Source organism: Protomyctophum parallelum (genome assembly GCF_964188405.1).
Source record: "Protomyctophum parallelum genome assembly, chromosome: 4".
Classification (NCBI taxonomy): domain Eukaryota; kingdom Metazoa; phylum Chordata; class Actinopteri; order Myctophiformes; family Myctophidae; genus Protomyctophum; species Protomyctophum parallelum.
Window position 1 is genome coordinate 23251374 of NC_139700.1, and position 19171 is coordinate 23270544.

Consider the following 19171-nt stretch of genomic DNA (forward strand, 5'->3'; position numbering starts at 1 on the left):
CTAGGTTCCGTGAGGCTGTCCGTGCGTTGTGGCGTTGTGAGGAGGCGCTTTGCTCTATGCGGAAGTGGATAGACACACACACAGCGGTGCTTGAATTTAATAATGATTGACTTCTTGAAATAGTGGATGCGTGAATAAGGCTTATCATATTTATGTAAAAAAAAAAAAATGAATCAAATTGGTTTCAGTGATCCTGACACGTACATTCTCCCTCCCTGTGGTCTGTGCTGCCAGTCATCTCCTCAGGTGACATGATCCTAGTAATGATAGCCTCTCCACCCCAAGCCAGGGCTTGTGGAGATATCCTTATGACTGGCCTATGTGAATTTTACCCCCAGCCGCTCCTTCCAGGGAGCCATGAGATCATCTTTACTTTGTGTGCACGCTCGTCGACCCACACGTATAGACGTACACACTGTGCCTGCACTGTGCAAACGTGCACGCTCACACAGTGACACGCACGCACACACACACACACACACACACACACACACACACACACACACACACACACACACACACATGCCCCTCTTTGTATTGAACACACCTCCGTGTATGAAAGTGTTGTGAAACACAGCATGGGACCACGGCCTGTCAGTCAAAGGCTCCATGATGTGTCATGTAGCCCTCACCCTCTTCACCTTTCTCCTTCAAGCAACACAGTGACAGGGCATAATTAGAACCATGGAGGAGAAGCGTAGTTACAGCTGGAGGGGGGAGAGAGAGAGAGAGAGAGAGAGAGAGAGAGAGATGGCTTTCTCTGTGATGCAATCGCACTGAGAGAAAGGGGGGAAAAAATCTCTGAGGAAGAAAGAAGCATGGAGACGACAGTGAGAGAGAGAGAGAGAATGAGAGGGAGAGGGGGGGGGGAGGAGGGGGAGATTTATTTTCGTTTTGCTCTGGCGAGCACTCTCGCACTTGGTGATGAACGTGAACAAACAGAGGACACGTCGTGCAGGCTGGAAAGTGCCCCGCTCGTACATGACGACTTGGATGGGTTCCCCGGTCGCCAATTAATCACAGCCACTGCTGATCGGAGGAGCGCATCTCTCACCGCAGAGGCCCTTCCCTTCCGAGTTCAGCTGTCAAGCTACAGAGGGCTGCGAGGAGGAACTTGCTCGGTCCGTTGTGTCCTCCACTGCTCCAGGGGTGTCTCTGCTCTCCAGCTGGTGCTGGATGGGACGGACTTGTCAGGAGCGCTCCCTGAGAGAGCACTAACTCAAATGTGCTTTGTGTTGCTTCCATGTAACTCTCTGTCCCTATCATAATGCTGATCGATGGGAGTCTCTCACTCATTTGTTTTAATGCACACGGGCTGTTCTTTATTATGATGTGTCACTGCGGCCATATTTACCTCCAACAGGGAATGGAAACTGTTTGTCAAAGGGAGTACATTATGACCTTATTTCTCATAGCGGGAATCACATGAGCGGACGGCACTGATCGTGTTGCTTGCACTGATCTCATTCACACAAAGACTTTAGTTTATGGTGACTCATCATGTCTGATTAGGGCCATTAACTCATTACTGAAACCACCTCCTATTACTACTCTTAAATGTTTCATTTCCCACTAATGATTAAACTTTGCAGTTGCAATTAAAGGTCGAATCGAAATTGAATTTAAACGGTTTTTGAGTTACGTGGATTACAGTCGTACACACGTGACGTACGTACGTACGTACATACACACACACACACACACAGAGAGACTTGGTGCAATTATAGATATAGATAGGTGCTCAGAGATAAATAAAGGCCTATTCATAGTCCAGTTTTCGGTGAAGAGGTGACCACCGTTTTGGTTATAGTAAAAACAGAGAGATGTGTTGTGTGAGTGGTGACCACCGCAGCGTGACGTTATGTACGGTGGTCACCTCTTCATCGACTATGAATAGGCCTTAACACTCCAGATATTCTTATGTCACAATAAAATCCTCATATATCAGTTACAAATATCAATTTGTAACTTGTAACAAATATCAATTTGTAACTCCAGGACAAAACGAACACATTTTGTTGCGTGCATACGGTTTTCTCTTCCATATTCCTGTATGTGCGCTCCATCTCTACTGGACGACCGGACCTTTATATAACCCCAGATGGTCTTCTGGCGCCCCTGCTCATCTGTAACATGTTCATGGGTCCAGCCGGCATACAGACCGAAGCACGCTGTCGGCCCTTTGATCTCCCCTCCCCTCCCGGGGCCTCCGCACGGGGCGTAAGCCCTCAGCCTGGACGTATTCACCCTGGATGTCGACCAAGTATGATGAACTCTTCTAAACTAATCCACAGCATCTATGCTCAACAATAAGTCACCCCATGAGTAGTCTTTATGCATTTCAAGTCGTCCTGAAAACATACATGGGCAGCGGGAAGCGTGTTTCACACGACACGCGCAAACGCGTACCTTCGCAGGTACAGTGCCTTTCTGCTGGGCCCCTCTCCTTAGGAATGCCAGTGTCTGCCAGCTCTAGACAGCCTTCTGCATTCTGACTCCCAGTAATTCACTACAAAGGCAGAGGAGCACATATATCTGTCTGCCAGGCGTGAAACTATTGAAGGTGTTTATATGTATAGCAAGATTACACTGGAGTTTGGCAAATTGCCTTCTAAGGGCCTGATCCCAAGACAGACCCTGCACATGCCTATTTACATAAAGTAACTGTCATCAGCTGAGTTGATGTGTTTGATATGGAGCCAATATGGATTCAATGAATTCAGCTTGGCATTACACAGACTCAGAAAATATGTAACAGATTAAATGGTTGAGAGTGCACTGTCTACGGTCATATGCGTGATTGCACATATCTGTGTATGTGAGTGCGCATGTGTGTGTGTGAGTGCGTGTGTGTGTGTGTGTGTGTGTGTGTGTGTGTGTGTGTGTGTGTGTGTGTGAGTGCGCACGTGTGTGTGTGAGTGCGCACGTGTGTGTGTGTGCGTGCGTGCGTGCGTGTGTGTTTTGTGTGTGTGATCCAGGGGGTAAAGGACAGTGAAATCTCGCTTTGGCTGTAGCTTGCTATGTTGTTGTCGTGAGCCTCAGTGAGAGGAGGTTGGCCTGCCTCTCTTGTTTGGGATAATTGTACAGTGCCGTGGTCTGTGGTCCCTTCTCTGTCTCCCTGTGGCCTCGGCTGCAGGATCCGCATTTAGGTCCCAGCGTCCCCCTTTCGTCCCATCCTGTCTCATCCCTATCCTGACCTCACACACCCCCCAGAGCTCAGCAAAGGGGGCGGATAAAGGGACAGCAAGAGGCCAGTGTGTGGACCAGAGGCTAGACTGTAGTTGCCTTAGGCAGACAACTCAATACATTCAACATCTTTGTCTTGAATCTTCTTGATGGACATTCCGTTGCTTTAGTGTTGACCATGGTTACATGAAAGTTCTTTTTATAATTATTATTATAAGTAATATTTGAAACCATTCTGTAGCTATAGTAGCCTAGTAGTAGTAGTAGTAGCGTAGTAGGGGTAGTAGTGTAGTAGTGGTCAGTAGAGGTGGTGGATTTATGTTTTAGGTCGCTTCTGCTCCCTCCCTGGTGTGAAAAGGTATTGCAACACATGTATGAAATAACTGGAGGTGGAATTATTCCTCGCTCCTGTTTCCTTATTGTGTTCTATATTGCTGAAGCCATCATGACCTTGTTCTCTTGGCCTCTACGGTCACAATTTTCCATATTCACACACTTTTGCATTTGACGTTATGCTTCAGGGACCTCTCCCTGACAAGGTCAGTAATGTTCTATATGAGATGGTCAGATAACGAATCTTAGTGCACAATAGTTATTCAACATTTTATCCCACAATGCATTTGTTTTATCTGCTTCCAAGACCAAATCTTCAACATTTCCATCCTCCAGAGCTTTGCCGTCTTTTATCTTCTCACTCCGCTTTTTCCCATCAGCCCTTGTCTCTCGTATAATAGTACAGTTTTGTAAATTATTAGTTTTTTCCCTCACTTCTAATTCAATGACAGTTTTCAATTGATAACTCCACCAAAGTCATATGGGACTGCTTTACCCTGAGTCCCCAACCTGCAGGACAGAAAAACTACTCTTCTTAGTAAGTAAATCCAGATTGTGGTCCTCCTTTTTGCTATTGTTCCCTCTGTTTGTTTTGAGGAGAGGGAAGCACATAGGCCAGTCTTTCATGTGGGGCTCAGACCCGCGGTGCGTGGGAACTAGGGATGCAAGAGAAAAAAGGGTACCACGGTTCACTGGATGTTCAGTCTTCTTCCCTACATCATCTTGCATCTTGTTACTCCAACCTGCCTGACTTAATTTTTTTTATTTTTCCAGTTTTTCATGTGTCTATGAGGTGACAGTACTTCATTAGACACCCTGGAGTCGTTGTTATGTGCAATGGTGTATTTACTTTGTATTTAGGGTTTCTTCCTGGAGGCTGAACCCTTGACAGTCAAACGGGCCAATGAAATAAACAGTAATATAGTGACATCAAATTATCAGCCCCTCCCCTAACCCCTCCCCTTTATCATACAACTACAGCTGTGGTTGCGGCTTCAGTTCAGGTGGATCACCACCCATCACCACCCACCAGGCAAACCAGGCATACTTCATCATGATTTTTACAAATACTGTACACTTTTTGGAAAAAGTTCTTCCTCCTTATATTATAATAATACCTGATGATCTTGTTTTAGGGTGGACAAAAATAGTGACACTCCATCTTTAAATACACGTAACTACAGTACATTCATACTCCCCTGTTCCTATCTGTATCATGGAGTATCTCCATGTACAGTATGGAGTAGTATACTGAGGTTATGGAACCCGGATATGCACCCTTGTCCAAGTAGGTACGGTAATCCACAGAGCAAAATCCAGAGTGTTCATTTAACGCAGTGTACAACAGCACCCATAAAGGTGAGTTTAACCCCTCACTCTCAACGCTGTGCCGCTCATCTGTGATGTTGGCTTTAGCTATGCCTCGGCCCTAGGGGCCGCGGACAGAAGGCAGCAGAATCACATCCGGATTAGGCCCGTCAGACACTATTGTTTCTGAAGGAGAGCAGACCCACGGTACAGATCTCCACTGGACAGCTCTGATTCATTCCATCTCTCGGTGTCTATCATCGCCTCAGCAAGCCTGTGTGCATTAAGGCAGACTCAGGGAGAAGGGGATTCTCTTTGATGATAACAGAGATGAGTTTATATTGCAATACCGCAGCGCTTTAAACCATAAGCTCTGGCTTAAGGGAAGTGGGCTGTTTAGAATTTTTCTACTTGACACTGATACGTGACACGTTTTGCCCTGCTCGCTATTAACTCAATGAGAATACTGTGCGTACAGTACAGTACAGTACAGTACAGTACAGTACAGTACAGTACAGTACAGTACAGTACAGTACAGTACAGTACAGTACAGTACAGTACAGTACAGTACAGTACAGTACAGTACATACTGCTAATGTGGTCGTTAGTCACGTTACATCATGCACTCTGCTTTGCAAAGGTCAAATTCGGGCCCTGAGTATATTACACGTTAATCAAAACACTGTCATTTCAGTTTAGACAACTGTACAGAGTGTGGCAAATAGAACATGAATCTACCAGTGTTTAAAGGTTTCAATTGGCATAGATTTATGCAGGGCTACAGCGTGGGGTGGGCTGAGCATGCGTGCAAATTGCCTGCATAGACTCGTCTGCCTGTCTCCCAGGGCAAAAGAAAGTACGAGCAGGTGTGACTGAAAACAATGAGAACTCGTGCTCTCTCGCTCTCTCTCTCTCTCTCTCGCTTTTTCTTACTGTACACTACACACCGACACTCCTTCGCTTTCTCTCTGTCTCCACTTAGCCGCCCATCAAAGATTGTATCGCCCCTGGGCTTGGATTCCTTCATTCCTTCATTATCTACTGAAATCACCCATGAAGTGTGTGTGTATACATATGCCTCATATATTAGGGTGTGTTCTCTCTATCCATCAATATGTCTTTTTTTGGACATCACCTGGGCCGTGACCTATATGTTTTGTCAGACATACTGTAGTACAGTATGGGATAGAATTGGCTAGCTTGACTAAACCACAACAGCAGTGCCTTTTTAGGCGCATATTAGGGCATTCACTTCTAGTCATTTTTACTAGTTGACTAGTTCCCTAGTTTACTAGTCGACTTTAACTACCTATTATGTAAAAAAGAATATATATATATTTGTAAACTGTGTACATTGGTGACTATAGCTATAATCTACTTGATCTTGAGGCCTACAAAACCCGGGGGGGGAAATCAACTAGTACCAACAAGGTTGACTAGTGGATTTACTAGTCGACTAGTTGAATATTTGCTTAATGCCCTAGGCCTAGCGCATACTGTATGTACAGTAACGCAGCCTGAAACCAGACAGAGAGGTTTTTTTTCAGCAATGTCTCTGTCTTTTGGCACACTTTACCTGGTCTGTCTGATGAGTTAAATGTGCTCATTATTATACAGATGAAGTTTGGATTTGGGTTTTTGTGCATGTCAGACTGGCTGTTTGTTACTGAAAGCACCTGCCTAACTATGGGGTATATTTGGAGTGGGAGTAATGTGAGAATGTGTAATGCCTAACAGGCAGGTTCCATATACCAGTAAACACTAGGGCCCTCATTTATCAACGTGGCGTACGCCAAAATATGGGTGCACGCCGGAATTACCAATTCCGGCATTGGTAAGCAATTTTCGGCATTTATCATTTCCGCAAATCATTGAACTTGAACGTGGGCCAGGACAAAAAGCGCGTCAGGTCGGGAGCTGTCGTAGGCTTTGTGCTCAGCTGTTTTTCTGTCGTAGAAAAGTGGAGCAGCATTGACTGACCAGCTGACAGGCTGTCACAGGCATCTAAACATAATGTATTCACTCCTAAAATGTTAATATAAAACTGTATTATGTATGTAAAAGAAAAGAGAAATTTCCAACTTTAAATACAAGCAATTAAAATCGCGCAATTAAAAACAATATAACAATGTACAAGTTTATGCTTAATCAAACAGCGCTTTACTGGCCTTCTTAAACATATATATATGTGAGCGCATGCACTTGTGAGATGATTCGGGAGCGCAGTGTGACATCAGAAGCCTATATTTAGGCATAAATGGACTGCACGCCTTTATTTCCATATAGCTTTCCCATTTGTATATAGGATATAGGCTGATAGGTGCTATAATTAAGCACTTAAGGGGCTTAATCATTCACCCATTTATAAACGTTGATTATTTAATGGCTGCCTTGCCAGCCAGGTTATCTCTCATTAACGTGCAGTGCAGGGCTGCAGGCATCACAACACTCACTCACCCACAGCATGCACACAGCAGTGTGCTGTGTGTCAGAACAACACTCACTCACCCACCCACCCACAGCATGCACACAGCAGTGTGCTGTGTGTCAGAACAACACTCACTCACTCACCCACCCACAGCATGCACACAGCAGTGTGCTGTGTGTCAGAACAGCACACTGCTCACAGTACTGAGCACTGCACACCAATGGGTAAAATTAACATAGTAGCCTACCATTCATGGCGATGCAACTGTCATTTAGCCTTGGTGCGTGTGTGCGTGCATGCCTGCGTGCGTGCGTGAGTGCGTGGACATGACAGCCAGACAAGCGAGGCGGTGTGTGTGTGTGTGTGTGAGGGGGGGGGGGGGGGGGGGGGGTGTCCTGGGGTGAGGCGGGCAGCAAGGCAAGCAGGGGAAACTTGTTTATTGGCTTTTTCCATCAAGTAACTATGGTTTCCGTATACGTTGTTTGGTCGTATTGCAGTTGTTCATATCGCAAAACAAGGGCGAGGCTTGATTTCATAGAGCGTGCCAGATTGATTTCAGCCGTCACATTTATCACTGCTAGGAATGAAATTAAGGCAGAATCAGCTGTTTGGGATCACTTTATAAATGTCGTGCCGACGTGAGTGTACTCCAAAACCGATGCTCGAATTTGGGGCAGATGTTACACTCTGGTGGGACGATATGGGTACATCACGATACGATATCTGTGGCGATATTAGCAGGGGTCCACGTTATTATTTTGGGCTAGTCCTCAAAGGACCACCTAGAGATGTAGCTTGGTGCATGCGCACAGTGGGGGGGGGTCTACTCTGCCACAACGTTATGCTGCGTTCACACGGGCAGATACAAAGATGCAAAGTTACACAGAGTAACAGACAGTGTATTTGTAATTGTTAAGCAGCAGGAGGACAATTGCTAGCAGTAGAGGTCAGCACAGGTCTATCCGTAACCGAATACCCGAGAGCCGACCGAACCAAGAACCGAGCCGTTTCAGGCCCAAAATATTGACTTGTCCCTCGGGCAGGGTCGGATCCATTCCAAATTGCCGCGGGTCTTGGTCGGATCTTGAAATGCAATTTACCAAAATTACCCGCGAGGATCCAAGCTTTATATTAAACCCTTCAACTTTAAAAATAGGTTTAAAAAATAGACATGCGTGCATAATTATTACATTCTAAAGTCCATATTGTCTGTTGAACAGAGTGAACGAGCCGAGGGCTGGGTCTCGTCATGCACCTCGACATGCCGTCTCTCTCTCTCTCTCTCTCTTTCGCTTTGTCTCTACCTCTCCCAATCCCGACAACCGGTTTGGTCGGACCAGGTCCAAACAGTCAAATCCTTCTAGGCTCCGTTTCGGACCGGATCCAATACTTTCGGGCCCGTTTCCGGGCGGGTGCGGCCAATAAGAATGTTTCTCGAAAAATACATCATAAATACTGTTGTATCTTTTTTTATACATATATAATTTGGGGACCCCCCCAAATAATTTGGCGACCCCCCGAGGGGTCGCGACCCACGGGTTGATAATCCCTGCTCTATCTGACTTCTTCAAAATAAGTGCCACTAATGCTTAGTCAACAACACTATTTTTATTTCTAAGTTATACTTACAGGACGTTAGCCACGTTGGGTGCCTGGCTCAGCTGGCTGTGTGCAGCGGAATGTTAGTGTCAGGAGGAGGAATCTCTAAATTCCTGTCTCAGCTGTTTGTACGCAAATGCGCCTGGCATGCCTTTGATCTGTCGCTCACCCAACCTTTTGACGACGCATGCGCACTGGCACACTTGTTATGTGCGGCCCTGGATATTAGGCCCTCGATAATGATAATATCACAATATTCGATATATTGTGATATTCAATAGAGATTTCATCAACGATATATCACGATATCTGTAACTGAAAAAAATACCATAAATTAATGTATTTATTCCAAAATCTTACAAGATTTTTTGTAAGATTTTGACTGCAACCTTGCAACTTGTCCACAACTTGTCTGTCCACAACAATGGGTAGCCTACTACTACTATTACTAACTAACTAACGATACGATATATATATCGCGGCGAGATATATCGTGATATATAGCGATATCGATATATCGTCCCACCCCTAATAAATACCACGATCTGTCTACCACCATACAGTAGGTTATTGCAATTAACACATCGGCGTGTGTGTGTGTGTGTGTGTGTGTGTGTGTGTGTGTGTACGTGTGTGTGCGTGTGTGTGTGTGTGTGTGTGTGTGTGTGTGTGTGTGTGTGTGTGTGTGTGTGTGACTGTATCTTCTGCTGTCATGCTGGACTTTCAAATCATTGTAAACACAACATGAACATAGTACTCTTATTATGCATATCGCATTCTCCCCGAGATATATTTTCGAGTAAAAATAAACAAAAAACAAATGGTTCAAGCCCATTAATTAAGATTCAAGTGCCAACCCCAACGTGTGTGTGTGTGTGTGTGTGTGTGTGTGTGTGTGTAGTAGACAAGGGGTATAAAGGCACAATTAAGCTATCGCATCCAGCTATACCACATACAGCATTGGATGATATCTAATGAACATGTTGAAGTGATTTCTCTCTCCCATACTGACGTCATATGCATATGCAGTACATGTAAGTGGAGGAGCCGGACAGTTATAGCCCTGCAGAGGGGTCTGCTGACCTTTTGACCCTCAAGAATGGTCTCAAATCCTGCCCATGTGGCATAATTGTGTGCACAAATGTACACACTCTTACTGGAACTGTCCAATTCCAGGCACCACTGGCCTTCATGTTCATATTATGTACAAGGAAGTACAATCTATTGACTTGTTTCCCTACAGACTCAGAGACTCAGTCCCATGAGAAACCCTTGTACCATAAAGACTTGATTCCATTTCAGCTGGATTAAGTGTCATCGCCACAGATCACACCCTGACTTTAGATATGTCATAATGGTTGAATGTTCCACTCAGTCATAAAAGCATTCATTCACAATTCCTTGACCATCAATTGGAAATATGACATTCACTATACAATAAATGTAATTATTGCAGATTGTGTGTTATGTGAAATCTAAAGCCATGATAAGTGCATGCGTATACACCTTTCCCAAAATGAACTTCAAAGAAACTTTGCCTCACAACAGCAACATGTTGACAACGTCTGGGAATGTCACAAGACATCTCAATGTCTCCATCTTGCAAAGAGAGTGACATACATGGTAACTGAGCCATGCATTGCACAACAAAGAGAACTATATATTGAGGAGGCAGAAAGAAGAAAACTAGGATAGTGGAGAGTCCGGGAGAATCGGGGACGGTATAGGACTAGTGAGATCCAGATGACCGGATGAAGGGAGAGGAGAGGAACCAAACGGAACCAGAGAGAAGGATGTCTGATGAGAGGGTCTTGGCCACATCGCTAAAAGACCAGCTCCCGACGCTCTGACCTGAGCGTCCCAGGTGATCCCAGGCAGTCCAAGGCACTACAACAAGAAGCTCAGGGCTTACCCAGACCAGCAATCGAACCCCTGCCGCTTGCCGCCTGCCACGCAACCTCTCTCCCTCAGAAGACAGACGACCCCAGTCTGCCTCTCTCTCTCAAAGCGCTCAACAAACCAACTCTCAGGAAAGTGATGCATTACATCAAGTTTCTAAGTTCATGGCAAAGAACATTATCTATCATATAGATATTTCATTATCATTTGATTTGTTTCTTGAATTCTATTTGAACCTGTATTAACCCTTGTTTAAGAATTAATTTGATTATTGTTCTACTGAATTTGTCTATAAGCTTAGGTGTGGAAATAAATTGATTCATTTTTAAACAAGTCTATTATTTGCTCAAGAAGTTGAACTTACTGTTTTTTTACACATGCAAAGTAAGAAAGGCTATGTAATGGAAATTATCTCTTACCTTCAGATTCCATAGATTTATTAAGATAAAATTATAATTGATTATTTTATAATCTTTTTAATTATTTTATTAGTGGTTTAACTTAAGGGTTAAATACAAATTAATCTTGTGCTTATTATTAACCCTCTTGCCGCCATTGCCGAAGCCCTTCGGCAATTGAAGCCTCATTTTGATATTAACACTTTTATAGTGCGTTTGATCGATCGAGCCATAATGCTACTCACGTTAGTCGGTTAGCTAGCAGTGTTGTTAGCACTGCACTGGATCGTTCATCTTAGATCGCCGTCGCCATAAGAATCCATTCTATCCGTTTCTTTCAATCGCCTGTATCTCCTATTCCTTGTCCCAGATGGCATTTTTGGTCAAAACAGCGTTTCTTTGACGGCACGAGCCGACGTTGTGGAGGGCTATAGTGTACCGGCATTGATCCGATCATGTAAACAAAGGTTGTCTTGGCAACGTAAAGCTGGCCGGGATAAGCCCACTTCCGGTTGAGGCAAAATGTGGCTTTTCAAAATAAGAGCTCAAATTAAAAAAATGCTGGCGTGAATTAGATCCTAATTTCTCAATAAATGGTAGCAGTAAATGGCTCATTTCACTGGTGCCCCTTCTAAAATTCAGATTGATTTGGACTTAATTTTTAGACTTATAATTTATATTTTTGAATAATTAATTCATAATTATGAATTACACTGATATAAAGTCTACAGGATTAAATATATAACCAACTTATTACAGTGTGTGTGTGTGTGTGTGTGTGTGTGTGTGTGTGTGTGTGTGTGTGTGTGTGTGCGCATTACAGTACAACAGTACCGTAACAAGTACAACAGTACAGTTACAAGTATTGCTATAGACCAGGGGTTTTCAACAGGTGGTCCGTGGACCACTGGTGGTCCGTGAAGGTACTTTTGTGGTCCCTGACCATGCATTTAGTAATGTAGCAAAGTGAAGATTTTGTATTTTCTTCCACGGAACAGTGCATTAAACCTTTTGTGCACTGTTCCGTGGAAGTGTGTCAATGTTGTCAGAATTACTGGGAAGTCTGAGGTTAAGAAATTCCACAGAAAAGGGAAAGAAGGTGTACCAGTTACCTCATTGAGTCATCATTATTAGGAAATGTGCCCATATAATCATGTCATCATGTGCTATATCTTGCACGTATTTGACATTTTTAATATATATATAATATATATTACTATTATTATTACTATTATTAAAATAGCCGATCTACAAGATCATAGTGTGTGGATGTAGATCAGCTAGTTGAACTATTTTAAAATATTTTTCAAGATAATAAAATATGGCAAAAAAGTTTAGGGATAAAGATTAAGGCACGCCCAAGATACAGTAGGGCCATATGTGTCAGTACTGTATAGTTAAGTCCGTGGACCATCGTTTGAGAAACGGTATTCCATAGCAAGTGTTACGAAAGCACTAATCTTAGCCCATATCCCATTGCAACACAACAGTGGTCCCCAGGTTGATTCTTAGTCAAGGTGGTGGTCCCTGGTTCACAATCAGTTGAAAACCCCTGCTATAGACAGTTAACTCACAAATAGATCAATAATAGCTTGTACATTACAGTGCTGTACTGTACTGTAGTGTTCGTACTGTAGTGTATTGCACTGCTTATACTGTACCATACTGTACTATTCATACTGTACCATACTGTATACTGTAGTATCCGTACTGTACCGTACTGTGCTTGTTCATTTCGCAAGGATGGCCGAGTAGTTTTTACCCCAAAATAATATGGTCTTTTTGCCCTTGTAAAAACTAGCTTGTACCATGAGACATTCCCCCCAGCAAACCACTAGTAAAGATGACTACATTTTTCTAGTTAGTGTGTATCATTCAAGACCTTAGTCATGCTGGTGAAACACCACCCACTGATTTACTCATTCTTGCCCCCCCTCCCAACACACACACACACACACACACACACACACACACACACACACACACACACACACACACACACACACACACACACACACACACACACACACACACACACACACACACTGCTTGTAAGTCCTCTTATTAACTGGAACCCTGAGGTGGGTATGCAGAGTTTCCACTGGGCCATCCATTATATGGGAGACTACCTTACATTTTGTGGTACCAGCTCTCATGTATTATGTGCTCTGGGGTCACGTTCGGCAGAGTGAATTATGATCTGCTTACTGTCTATCCCAGGTTAGAGCAGACTGCTGTCCTATGCTCTCTGACGGAGCAAATGTGGTTTGTTTACGATAGTGACCTGTGAACCCCCGGTGGATAGGTGTGTTTACTGCCCTCCAGATCAGAACTAAGGAAGCATCTGCACTCATTTATATACTGTTTATATACTGTACTAGTGTACACACAGAACTCTGCATTATTAAACAGCCCTTTGTTTTACCAGTTTAAATATATTTAATGTGCCCTTTGAAATACCCTTTGTAATGTTCCAAAATATAATAATGTTCTACTACTAAATTATAATTTTCCAACTGGCTACTGGTGCAGTTGGCAGTTTACTTTATTGGATCATTGGCTAAATTGATTAATTCTACCAAACATTATAACACACAATACAATAACAACAATAGGTTAAATTAAATTACACATTTAAAGGGCCAATATAACCCAAAGAATATGTTTTATTTACTTAATTCCTGAGCATTATATTTCAAAAATGATAGCCCACCCAGTCCAATGTACCTGTTGAAATACCTGTATAGAGCCAATAGAAGAATTTTTCTATAGCTGGCAAAAAGTGATTGCAGCTCCTCTCTGCAGACTGATGTTTTTTGTCTGCCTAAAATTACTTGATTTAATTCTTGATGGTTATATTTGCAACATGATAGCCCCCAGACCAATGTACTGTATCCATTGAAATGCTAATAAAGGTATTGGCTGCTATGTTTTAGCTGCGTTTTGAGTATTTCTAGCTTGGCTTGGTTTCATTGCTGATGCTGAGGGTTATATTTCAAACATTTTAGCCCAATCAGAACAATTCACCAGTGTAAATAATATTTATTATTACTCTTGCCAAAACGTGACGCCAGCTCCTAACTGGTCACTGGAATGTATTTTCCGTAGCCCTCTGCAAAGGAGGGGGATAAACAAGCAGAAGTTAATGCTAAAGTTAATCCTGTCTAGATTCCTGACAGCATTTGCTTTAGCATGACTCTGGAAACAATATCAAAATATCTCCTCATGCAGGCCCATGTGTTAATCGCAATAGCCTGTAATGATGGGTAAATTAGTGGAGTCTATGGACACTAATATATACAACACCAAATACTGTATACATAAGGTGCATGGTTTTTAATAATCACACCTGTGTGAAGTGAGGGGCGCTCTTATATTATACATCATCATACATCATCTAATAACCTGTAAAGATGGGTAAATTTGTGGAGTCTATGGACACTAATATATACAACACCAAATACTGTATACATAAGGTGCATGGTTTTTAATAATCACACCTGTGTGAAGTGAGGGGCGCTCTTATATTATACATCATCATACATCATCTAATAACCTGTAAAGATGGGTAAATTTGTGGAGTCTATGGACACTAATATATACAACACCAAATACAGTATACATAAGGTGCATGGTTTTTAATAATCACACACGTGTGAAGCGAGGGGCGAGCTTATCATTGTACATCATCATGACGTAACATGACAGGAATCCAGGGAAAGTGAATCAGAATTTCAGGATAGTTTTTCTGCAAAAAACGTTTATTGCAAATTTTGCTTTTTGGGGGATAAATTCCCTCCCAATCAGTAATGTGATCTATTACATCACATTACCCACACTGTACATAATTTGGTGTTCATATATTCAGAACGGGTAAGGTCTAGTGAAGTAAATTCTCCATTCAATGTTTGTGTTAGGACAACATTTTGCTCGTCTACATATGACGTAAATTCTCCTTTCATTGTCAATGGCATTTAACAAAAAGCCTGTGTGTACTACTACTCTGTGTACATATATCTAGGCCTAGCCTGTACATATACATGCACAACATTATAAATGTAAGCCGCAAACAAACACACTCACGCATGCAAGCACGCACGCACGCACGCACGCACACTTTCTCTCTCACACACACGCACGCACACACACACACACACACACACACACACACACACACACACACACACACACACACACACACACATACACACACTCGCCATGTTAAGTGGTGCGGAATGCAAAATCCCCCTTCACAATCACTTTGTTTAGTCTTAGGAGATTAAGGGCTCCATTAACCAGTTCCAATAATATTACATATCATATTACAGTTTTATGAGCTGGGGGCGTGTGGTATGTCATATTGCAATTTTGGGCATGTTAAGAAGCGCTTTCGACACCCCATGGATTGCGCAAAACGGCCTTGAATTAGTCATGGGAGTGTTTAAGGAGTGTTTGAGACGTACCCAATCAACATGTCCGTACTATTCTCTTTACCAGTCAGCTGATGTCACATACGGAATGCGCACTTTGGGGATCGTGGTATTACATTTCTTCATGCTGGCACCATAGAAGACATGACATGACTTTGTCACATTTGGGTTAATTATTCCTATTGCACTGCATGCTGTCACCTTTATGCCTCAAAATAATTAGTTTCTATTGAAAAACACCAGTAAAATAAAGTTTATTTTATTTTATTTCATTCAAGTCACGATGAAGGAATGAGTTGAATGGGTGCTGCTTAATGCTGTGCCTGTGGCCCCATTGTATATGGTCTTCGCTCATAGCATTTTATTGAAGAAGACTTGAATCGGGTGTGATACAGCGTATGAAAGCAAACTTCCCAAGGATTATGGAGATGTTTTTATTTATTTTTAAGGTTGAGAAATGAAAGAATTATGGCCGTTTCTAATCTCAACATTTTACAAAAAAAAGACGCAACAAAAGAGCTGTTGCCATGTCTCATAGAAACAAGTAAATAGGTCTATAAAAATAATCCCAAAATAAGCGCATATAACAGGGGTCTGTAACCTATTTTAAATGAAGTGCCATGTTTTTATTTTCTAGATAGTGAGTCTGCCATATCCAGATTAATTTTAATGACACCACATTAAAATAAAAAAACATATTTTGATTGTCCACAAATATAAAGTTCTTCCTTCTTTTTAAATATGTTCTTGCACGTTGTTATAATGATCATTATATATCCCCCTGCAGTCAGAGTTCATAGTTTTAATGAATGAATGTGATGCATTGTGAGCTGGTAGATCTGCTATTTTCAAAAGTAATCTTGGAAAAATGTAATTACATTTTTGGATTAGCCGTCCTTAGTTGGGCAAATGCATTCATCTGGGGATCCTTGACATGGGAATGTGCTGTGTGAGGATCACTGGTTTAAACAACATTAGGAGAAAAGCCCACATAACCACTTTAGAAACAAGAAAAGCAACCACAACTAGTAACTACCAATATGTACAAGCAACTTTACAGAAAAAAGAAGCCGCTTATAATAAACAGACATGGCAACACTCCAGCAGACTCCCAGAGCCGCTCAAGTGTAAAATCAAACAGTGCTTTTTGCATTTATGAGGTGGTCAGACCCAAGGCTAATCGTTATGCGCTGAGTGTTTTTAGGTCAAGGGGCTTAATAGCAAATTGCGCAAAGCGAAAATAATTAACATATGGACACTCCCACAATGCTAAAATATTCAGGAACGCCGTATGCCATATGTGTGTGCGTTCAACACGGGCCGATATGCCTTTCATAATACGATTGTGCGCAGAGCGTGGGCAATTTATGTATTACCCCATTGTAAAACGGATCTTCAAAATCCAGCCCTAAGGTCCTTGACTGGGCCCAACCCATATCATGAAATTCTACAGAATAATAAAGACATGGATGAGAAAGAGACAGAGAAGGAACGAGGCCAAGGCGAGAGAGACGTGACCGAGTGAGACACGCAGAGAGGGGGAGTGAGAAAACGGTGGGAATGCTTCTAACTTGACCAGGGGGAGTCAGCAAGTTCTCTGGGGAGTGAGGGATGACCATACAGCGGAGGAGAGAGTAACCTCTGCCAGATTCTTAAGGGCTTCACGATGACTCACAGGGTCAAGGCCCCCTTGCCTGTAAAGAGAATGTTTCTCATAATTTGAGTGCTGACTCACACACTCGCCGTGCATGGTCTGCCCTGCATCTCTGCTGTCATCTCGCTGGCAGCGCTGTGAACCTTGCATAATAGACCGGGGGAGAGGTGTCGAGAGAGGCCTAGAAAGAACACTCAAATTATCACTCAAGATTTTACAGAATATGCAGAACACACACACACACACACACACACACACACACACACACACACACACACACACACACACACACACACACACACACACACACACACACACACACATACACATTTGAAATGTTTATTTATGTCCACATAATGAGAAGTACAGGAATACCTTGTACAAAGGACATAAACACTGCCAGTGCAGTTTGACAGTGGGAGAGCAGCCAGTTACAACGTGCATGGACGGCAAAACATCGTTACATACAGTACAGCTGACATGTCGGACACAGAGCAGCAGACATAAATCATGGATAAAGGAAACAACGCCTCCTCCAAATTGAGCGGCTCACACACACACACACACACACACACACACACACACACACACCCCCCGATACGCATCAGTGAGGGGTCTTATCCTTAATGCAGTGATAACACTGGGCCAGCTGAGCTGATGCTCATGCACTCGGCACCTCATTCAGCTCCCGCAGGGATGGGATGTGTTGTGAATGCTTTTGGATGTGATGTGAGGGCTGCTGTCAGGGTGTCAGCCCTGGCCTGGAATATATCCCAGTCCATGTACTGGACAGGGATGTCCCAAGAACTGGATGAGGTTGAATTTGACCTGTTTATTATTTAAAACTATATTATACCCATTTTTGTTTTGTTCAAAGCATTGATTTCTGTGTGGGTACGAGGGATCATAAGAGGTTCCTTTTTTGCTTCTTCCATTTTGTTCAATGAGACATGACCCCTAGAGGACAGTGGGTTCGCCTTTTTTAACAGACACACTTGCCACCCAATCAGCATTCGGCATTCCTCACATTCTGGAAAGACAGTGTCAAGGCCATAAAAAACGTGTGTGTGTGTGTGTGTGTGTGTGTGTGTGTGTGTGTGTGTGTGTGTGTGTGTGTGTGTGTGTGTGTGTGTGTGTGTGTGTGTGTGTGTGTGTGTGTGTGTGTGTGTGTGTGTGTGTGTGTGTGCGTGTGCATGTGCGTGTGTGTGTGTGTTGCAGCTGTCTCTCTCTTCATCTTCTTTTTATATTTTTGACATAATTACATGCACATTACAAATACATGCACTTTAACATCACATGCAACGCTCCGGTGTCCTTGAAGTTGTATACAGTCAATTGTGGAAAGTAACTAAGTACATGTGCGTAAGTACTTAAAGCTGCAGATATAAGCAACAATAATGTCATAACATTCTAATGACCTTTTTTTTTGTCATTGGTCGATTTACCGGTCAACTTCCTAATTGGTTAGTCATTTCGATCAGTTGTTTTTTTTGGCCAATGACAAAGCTTCTAGGAACATATTTGAATGCAGATTGTGGCCCCTAGATGTGTCACAGAGACTAATTAGAGAGAGAGAGAGAGAGAGAGAGAGCATTTTACTCATTGCTGGCTGTCTGAATACATAAAAAAGGTCATTTTGACATATTGCTTATAGCTACTCTAAGTACAATTTGAGGTATTATTAGGCCTACTTGAGTATTTCCAATTTTCAATACTTTTACTTCTATACTCCACTACCTCTCAGAAACAAAAAATGTAGTTACTAGTTACCTTGTGGATTTAGATTATTATTTGAACAAATACATGAACCACTTCAGCCCTGCATTTCGGCCATTTGAAAATAGCAGATCTACAAGCTGATGCTATTTTCAAAATATTGTTTATACATTTGAAATTTTAAATGATGAGTAATTTTTACTTTTGGTAAAGTACATTG

At 42.6% G+C, this 19171-nt stretch overlaps 1 protein-coding gene across 2 annotated transcripts in view; it reads left to right on the forward strand.

Annotated features, from left to right (window-relative positions):
• znf469 (zinc finger protein 469) overlaps nucleotides 1-19171 on the forward strand; it is a 279591-nt gene that overhangs the window by 171178 nt on the left and 89242 nt on the right. The window lies entirely within an intron of this gene.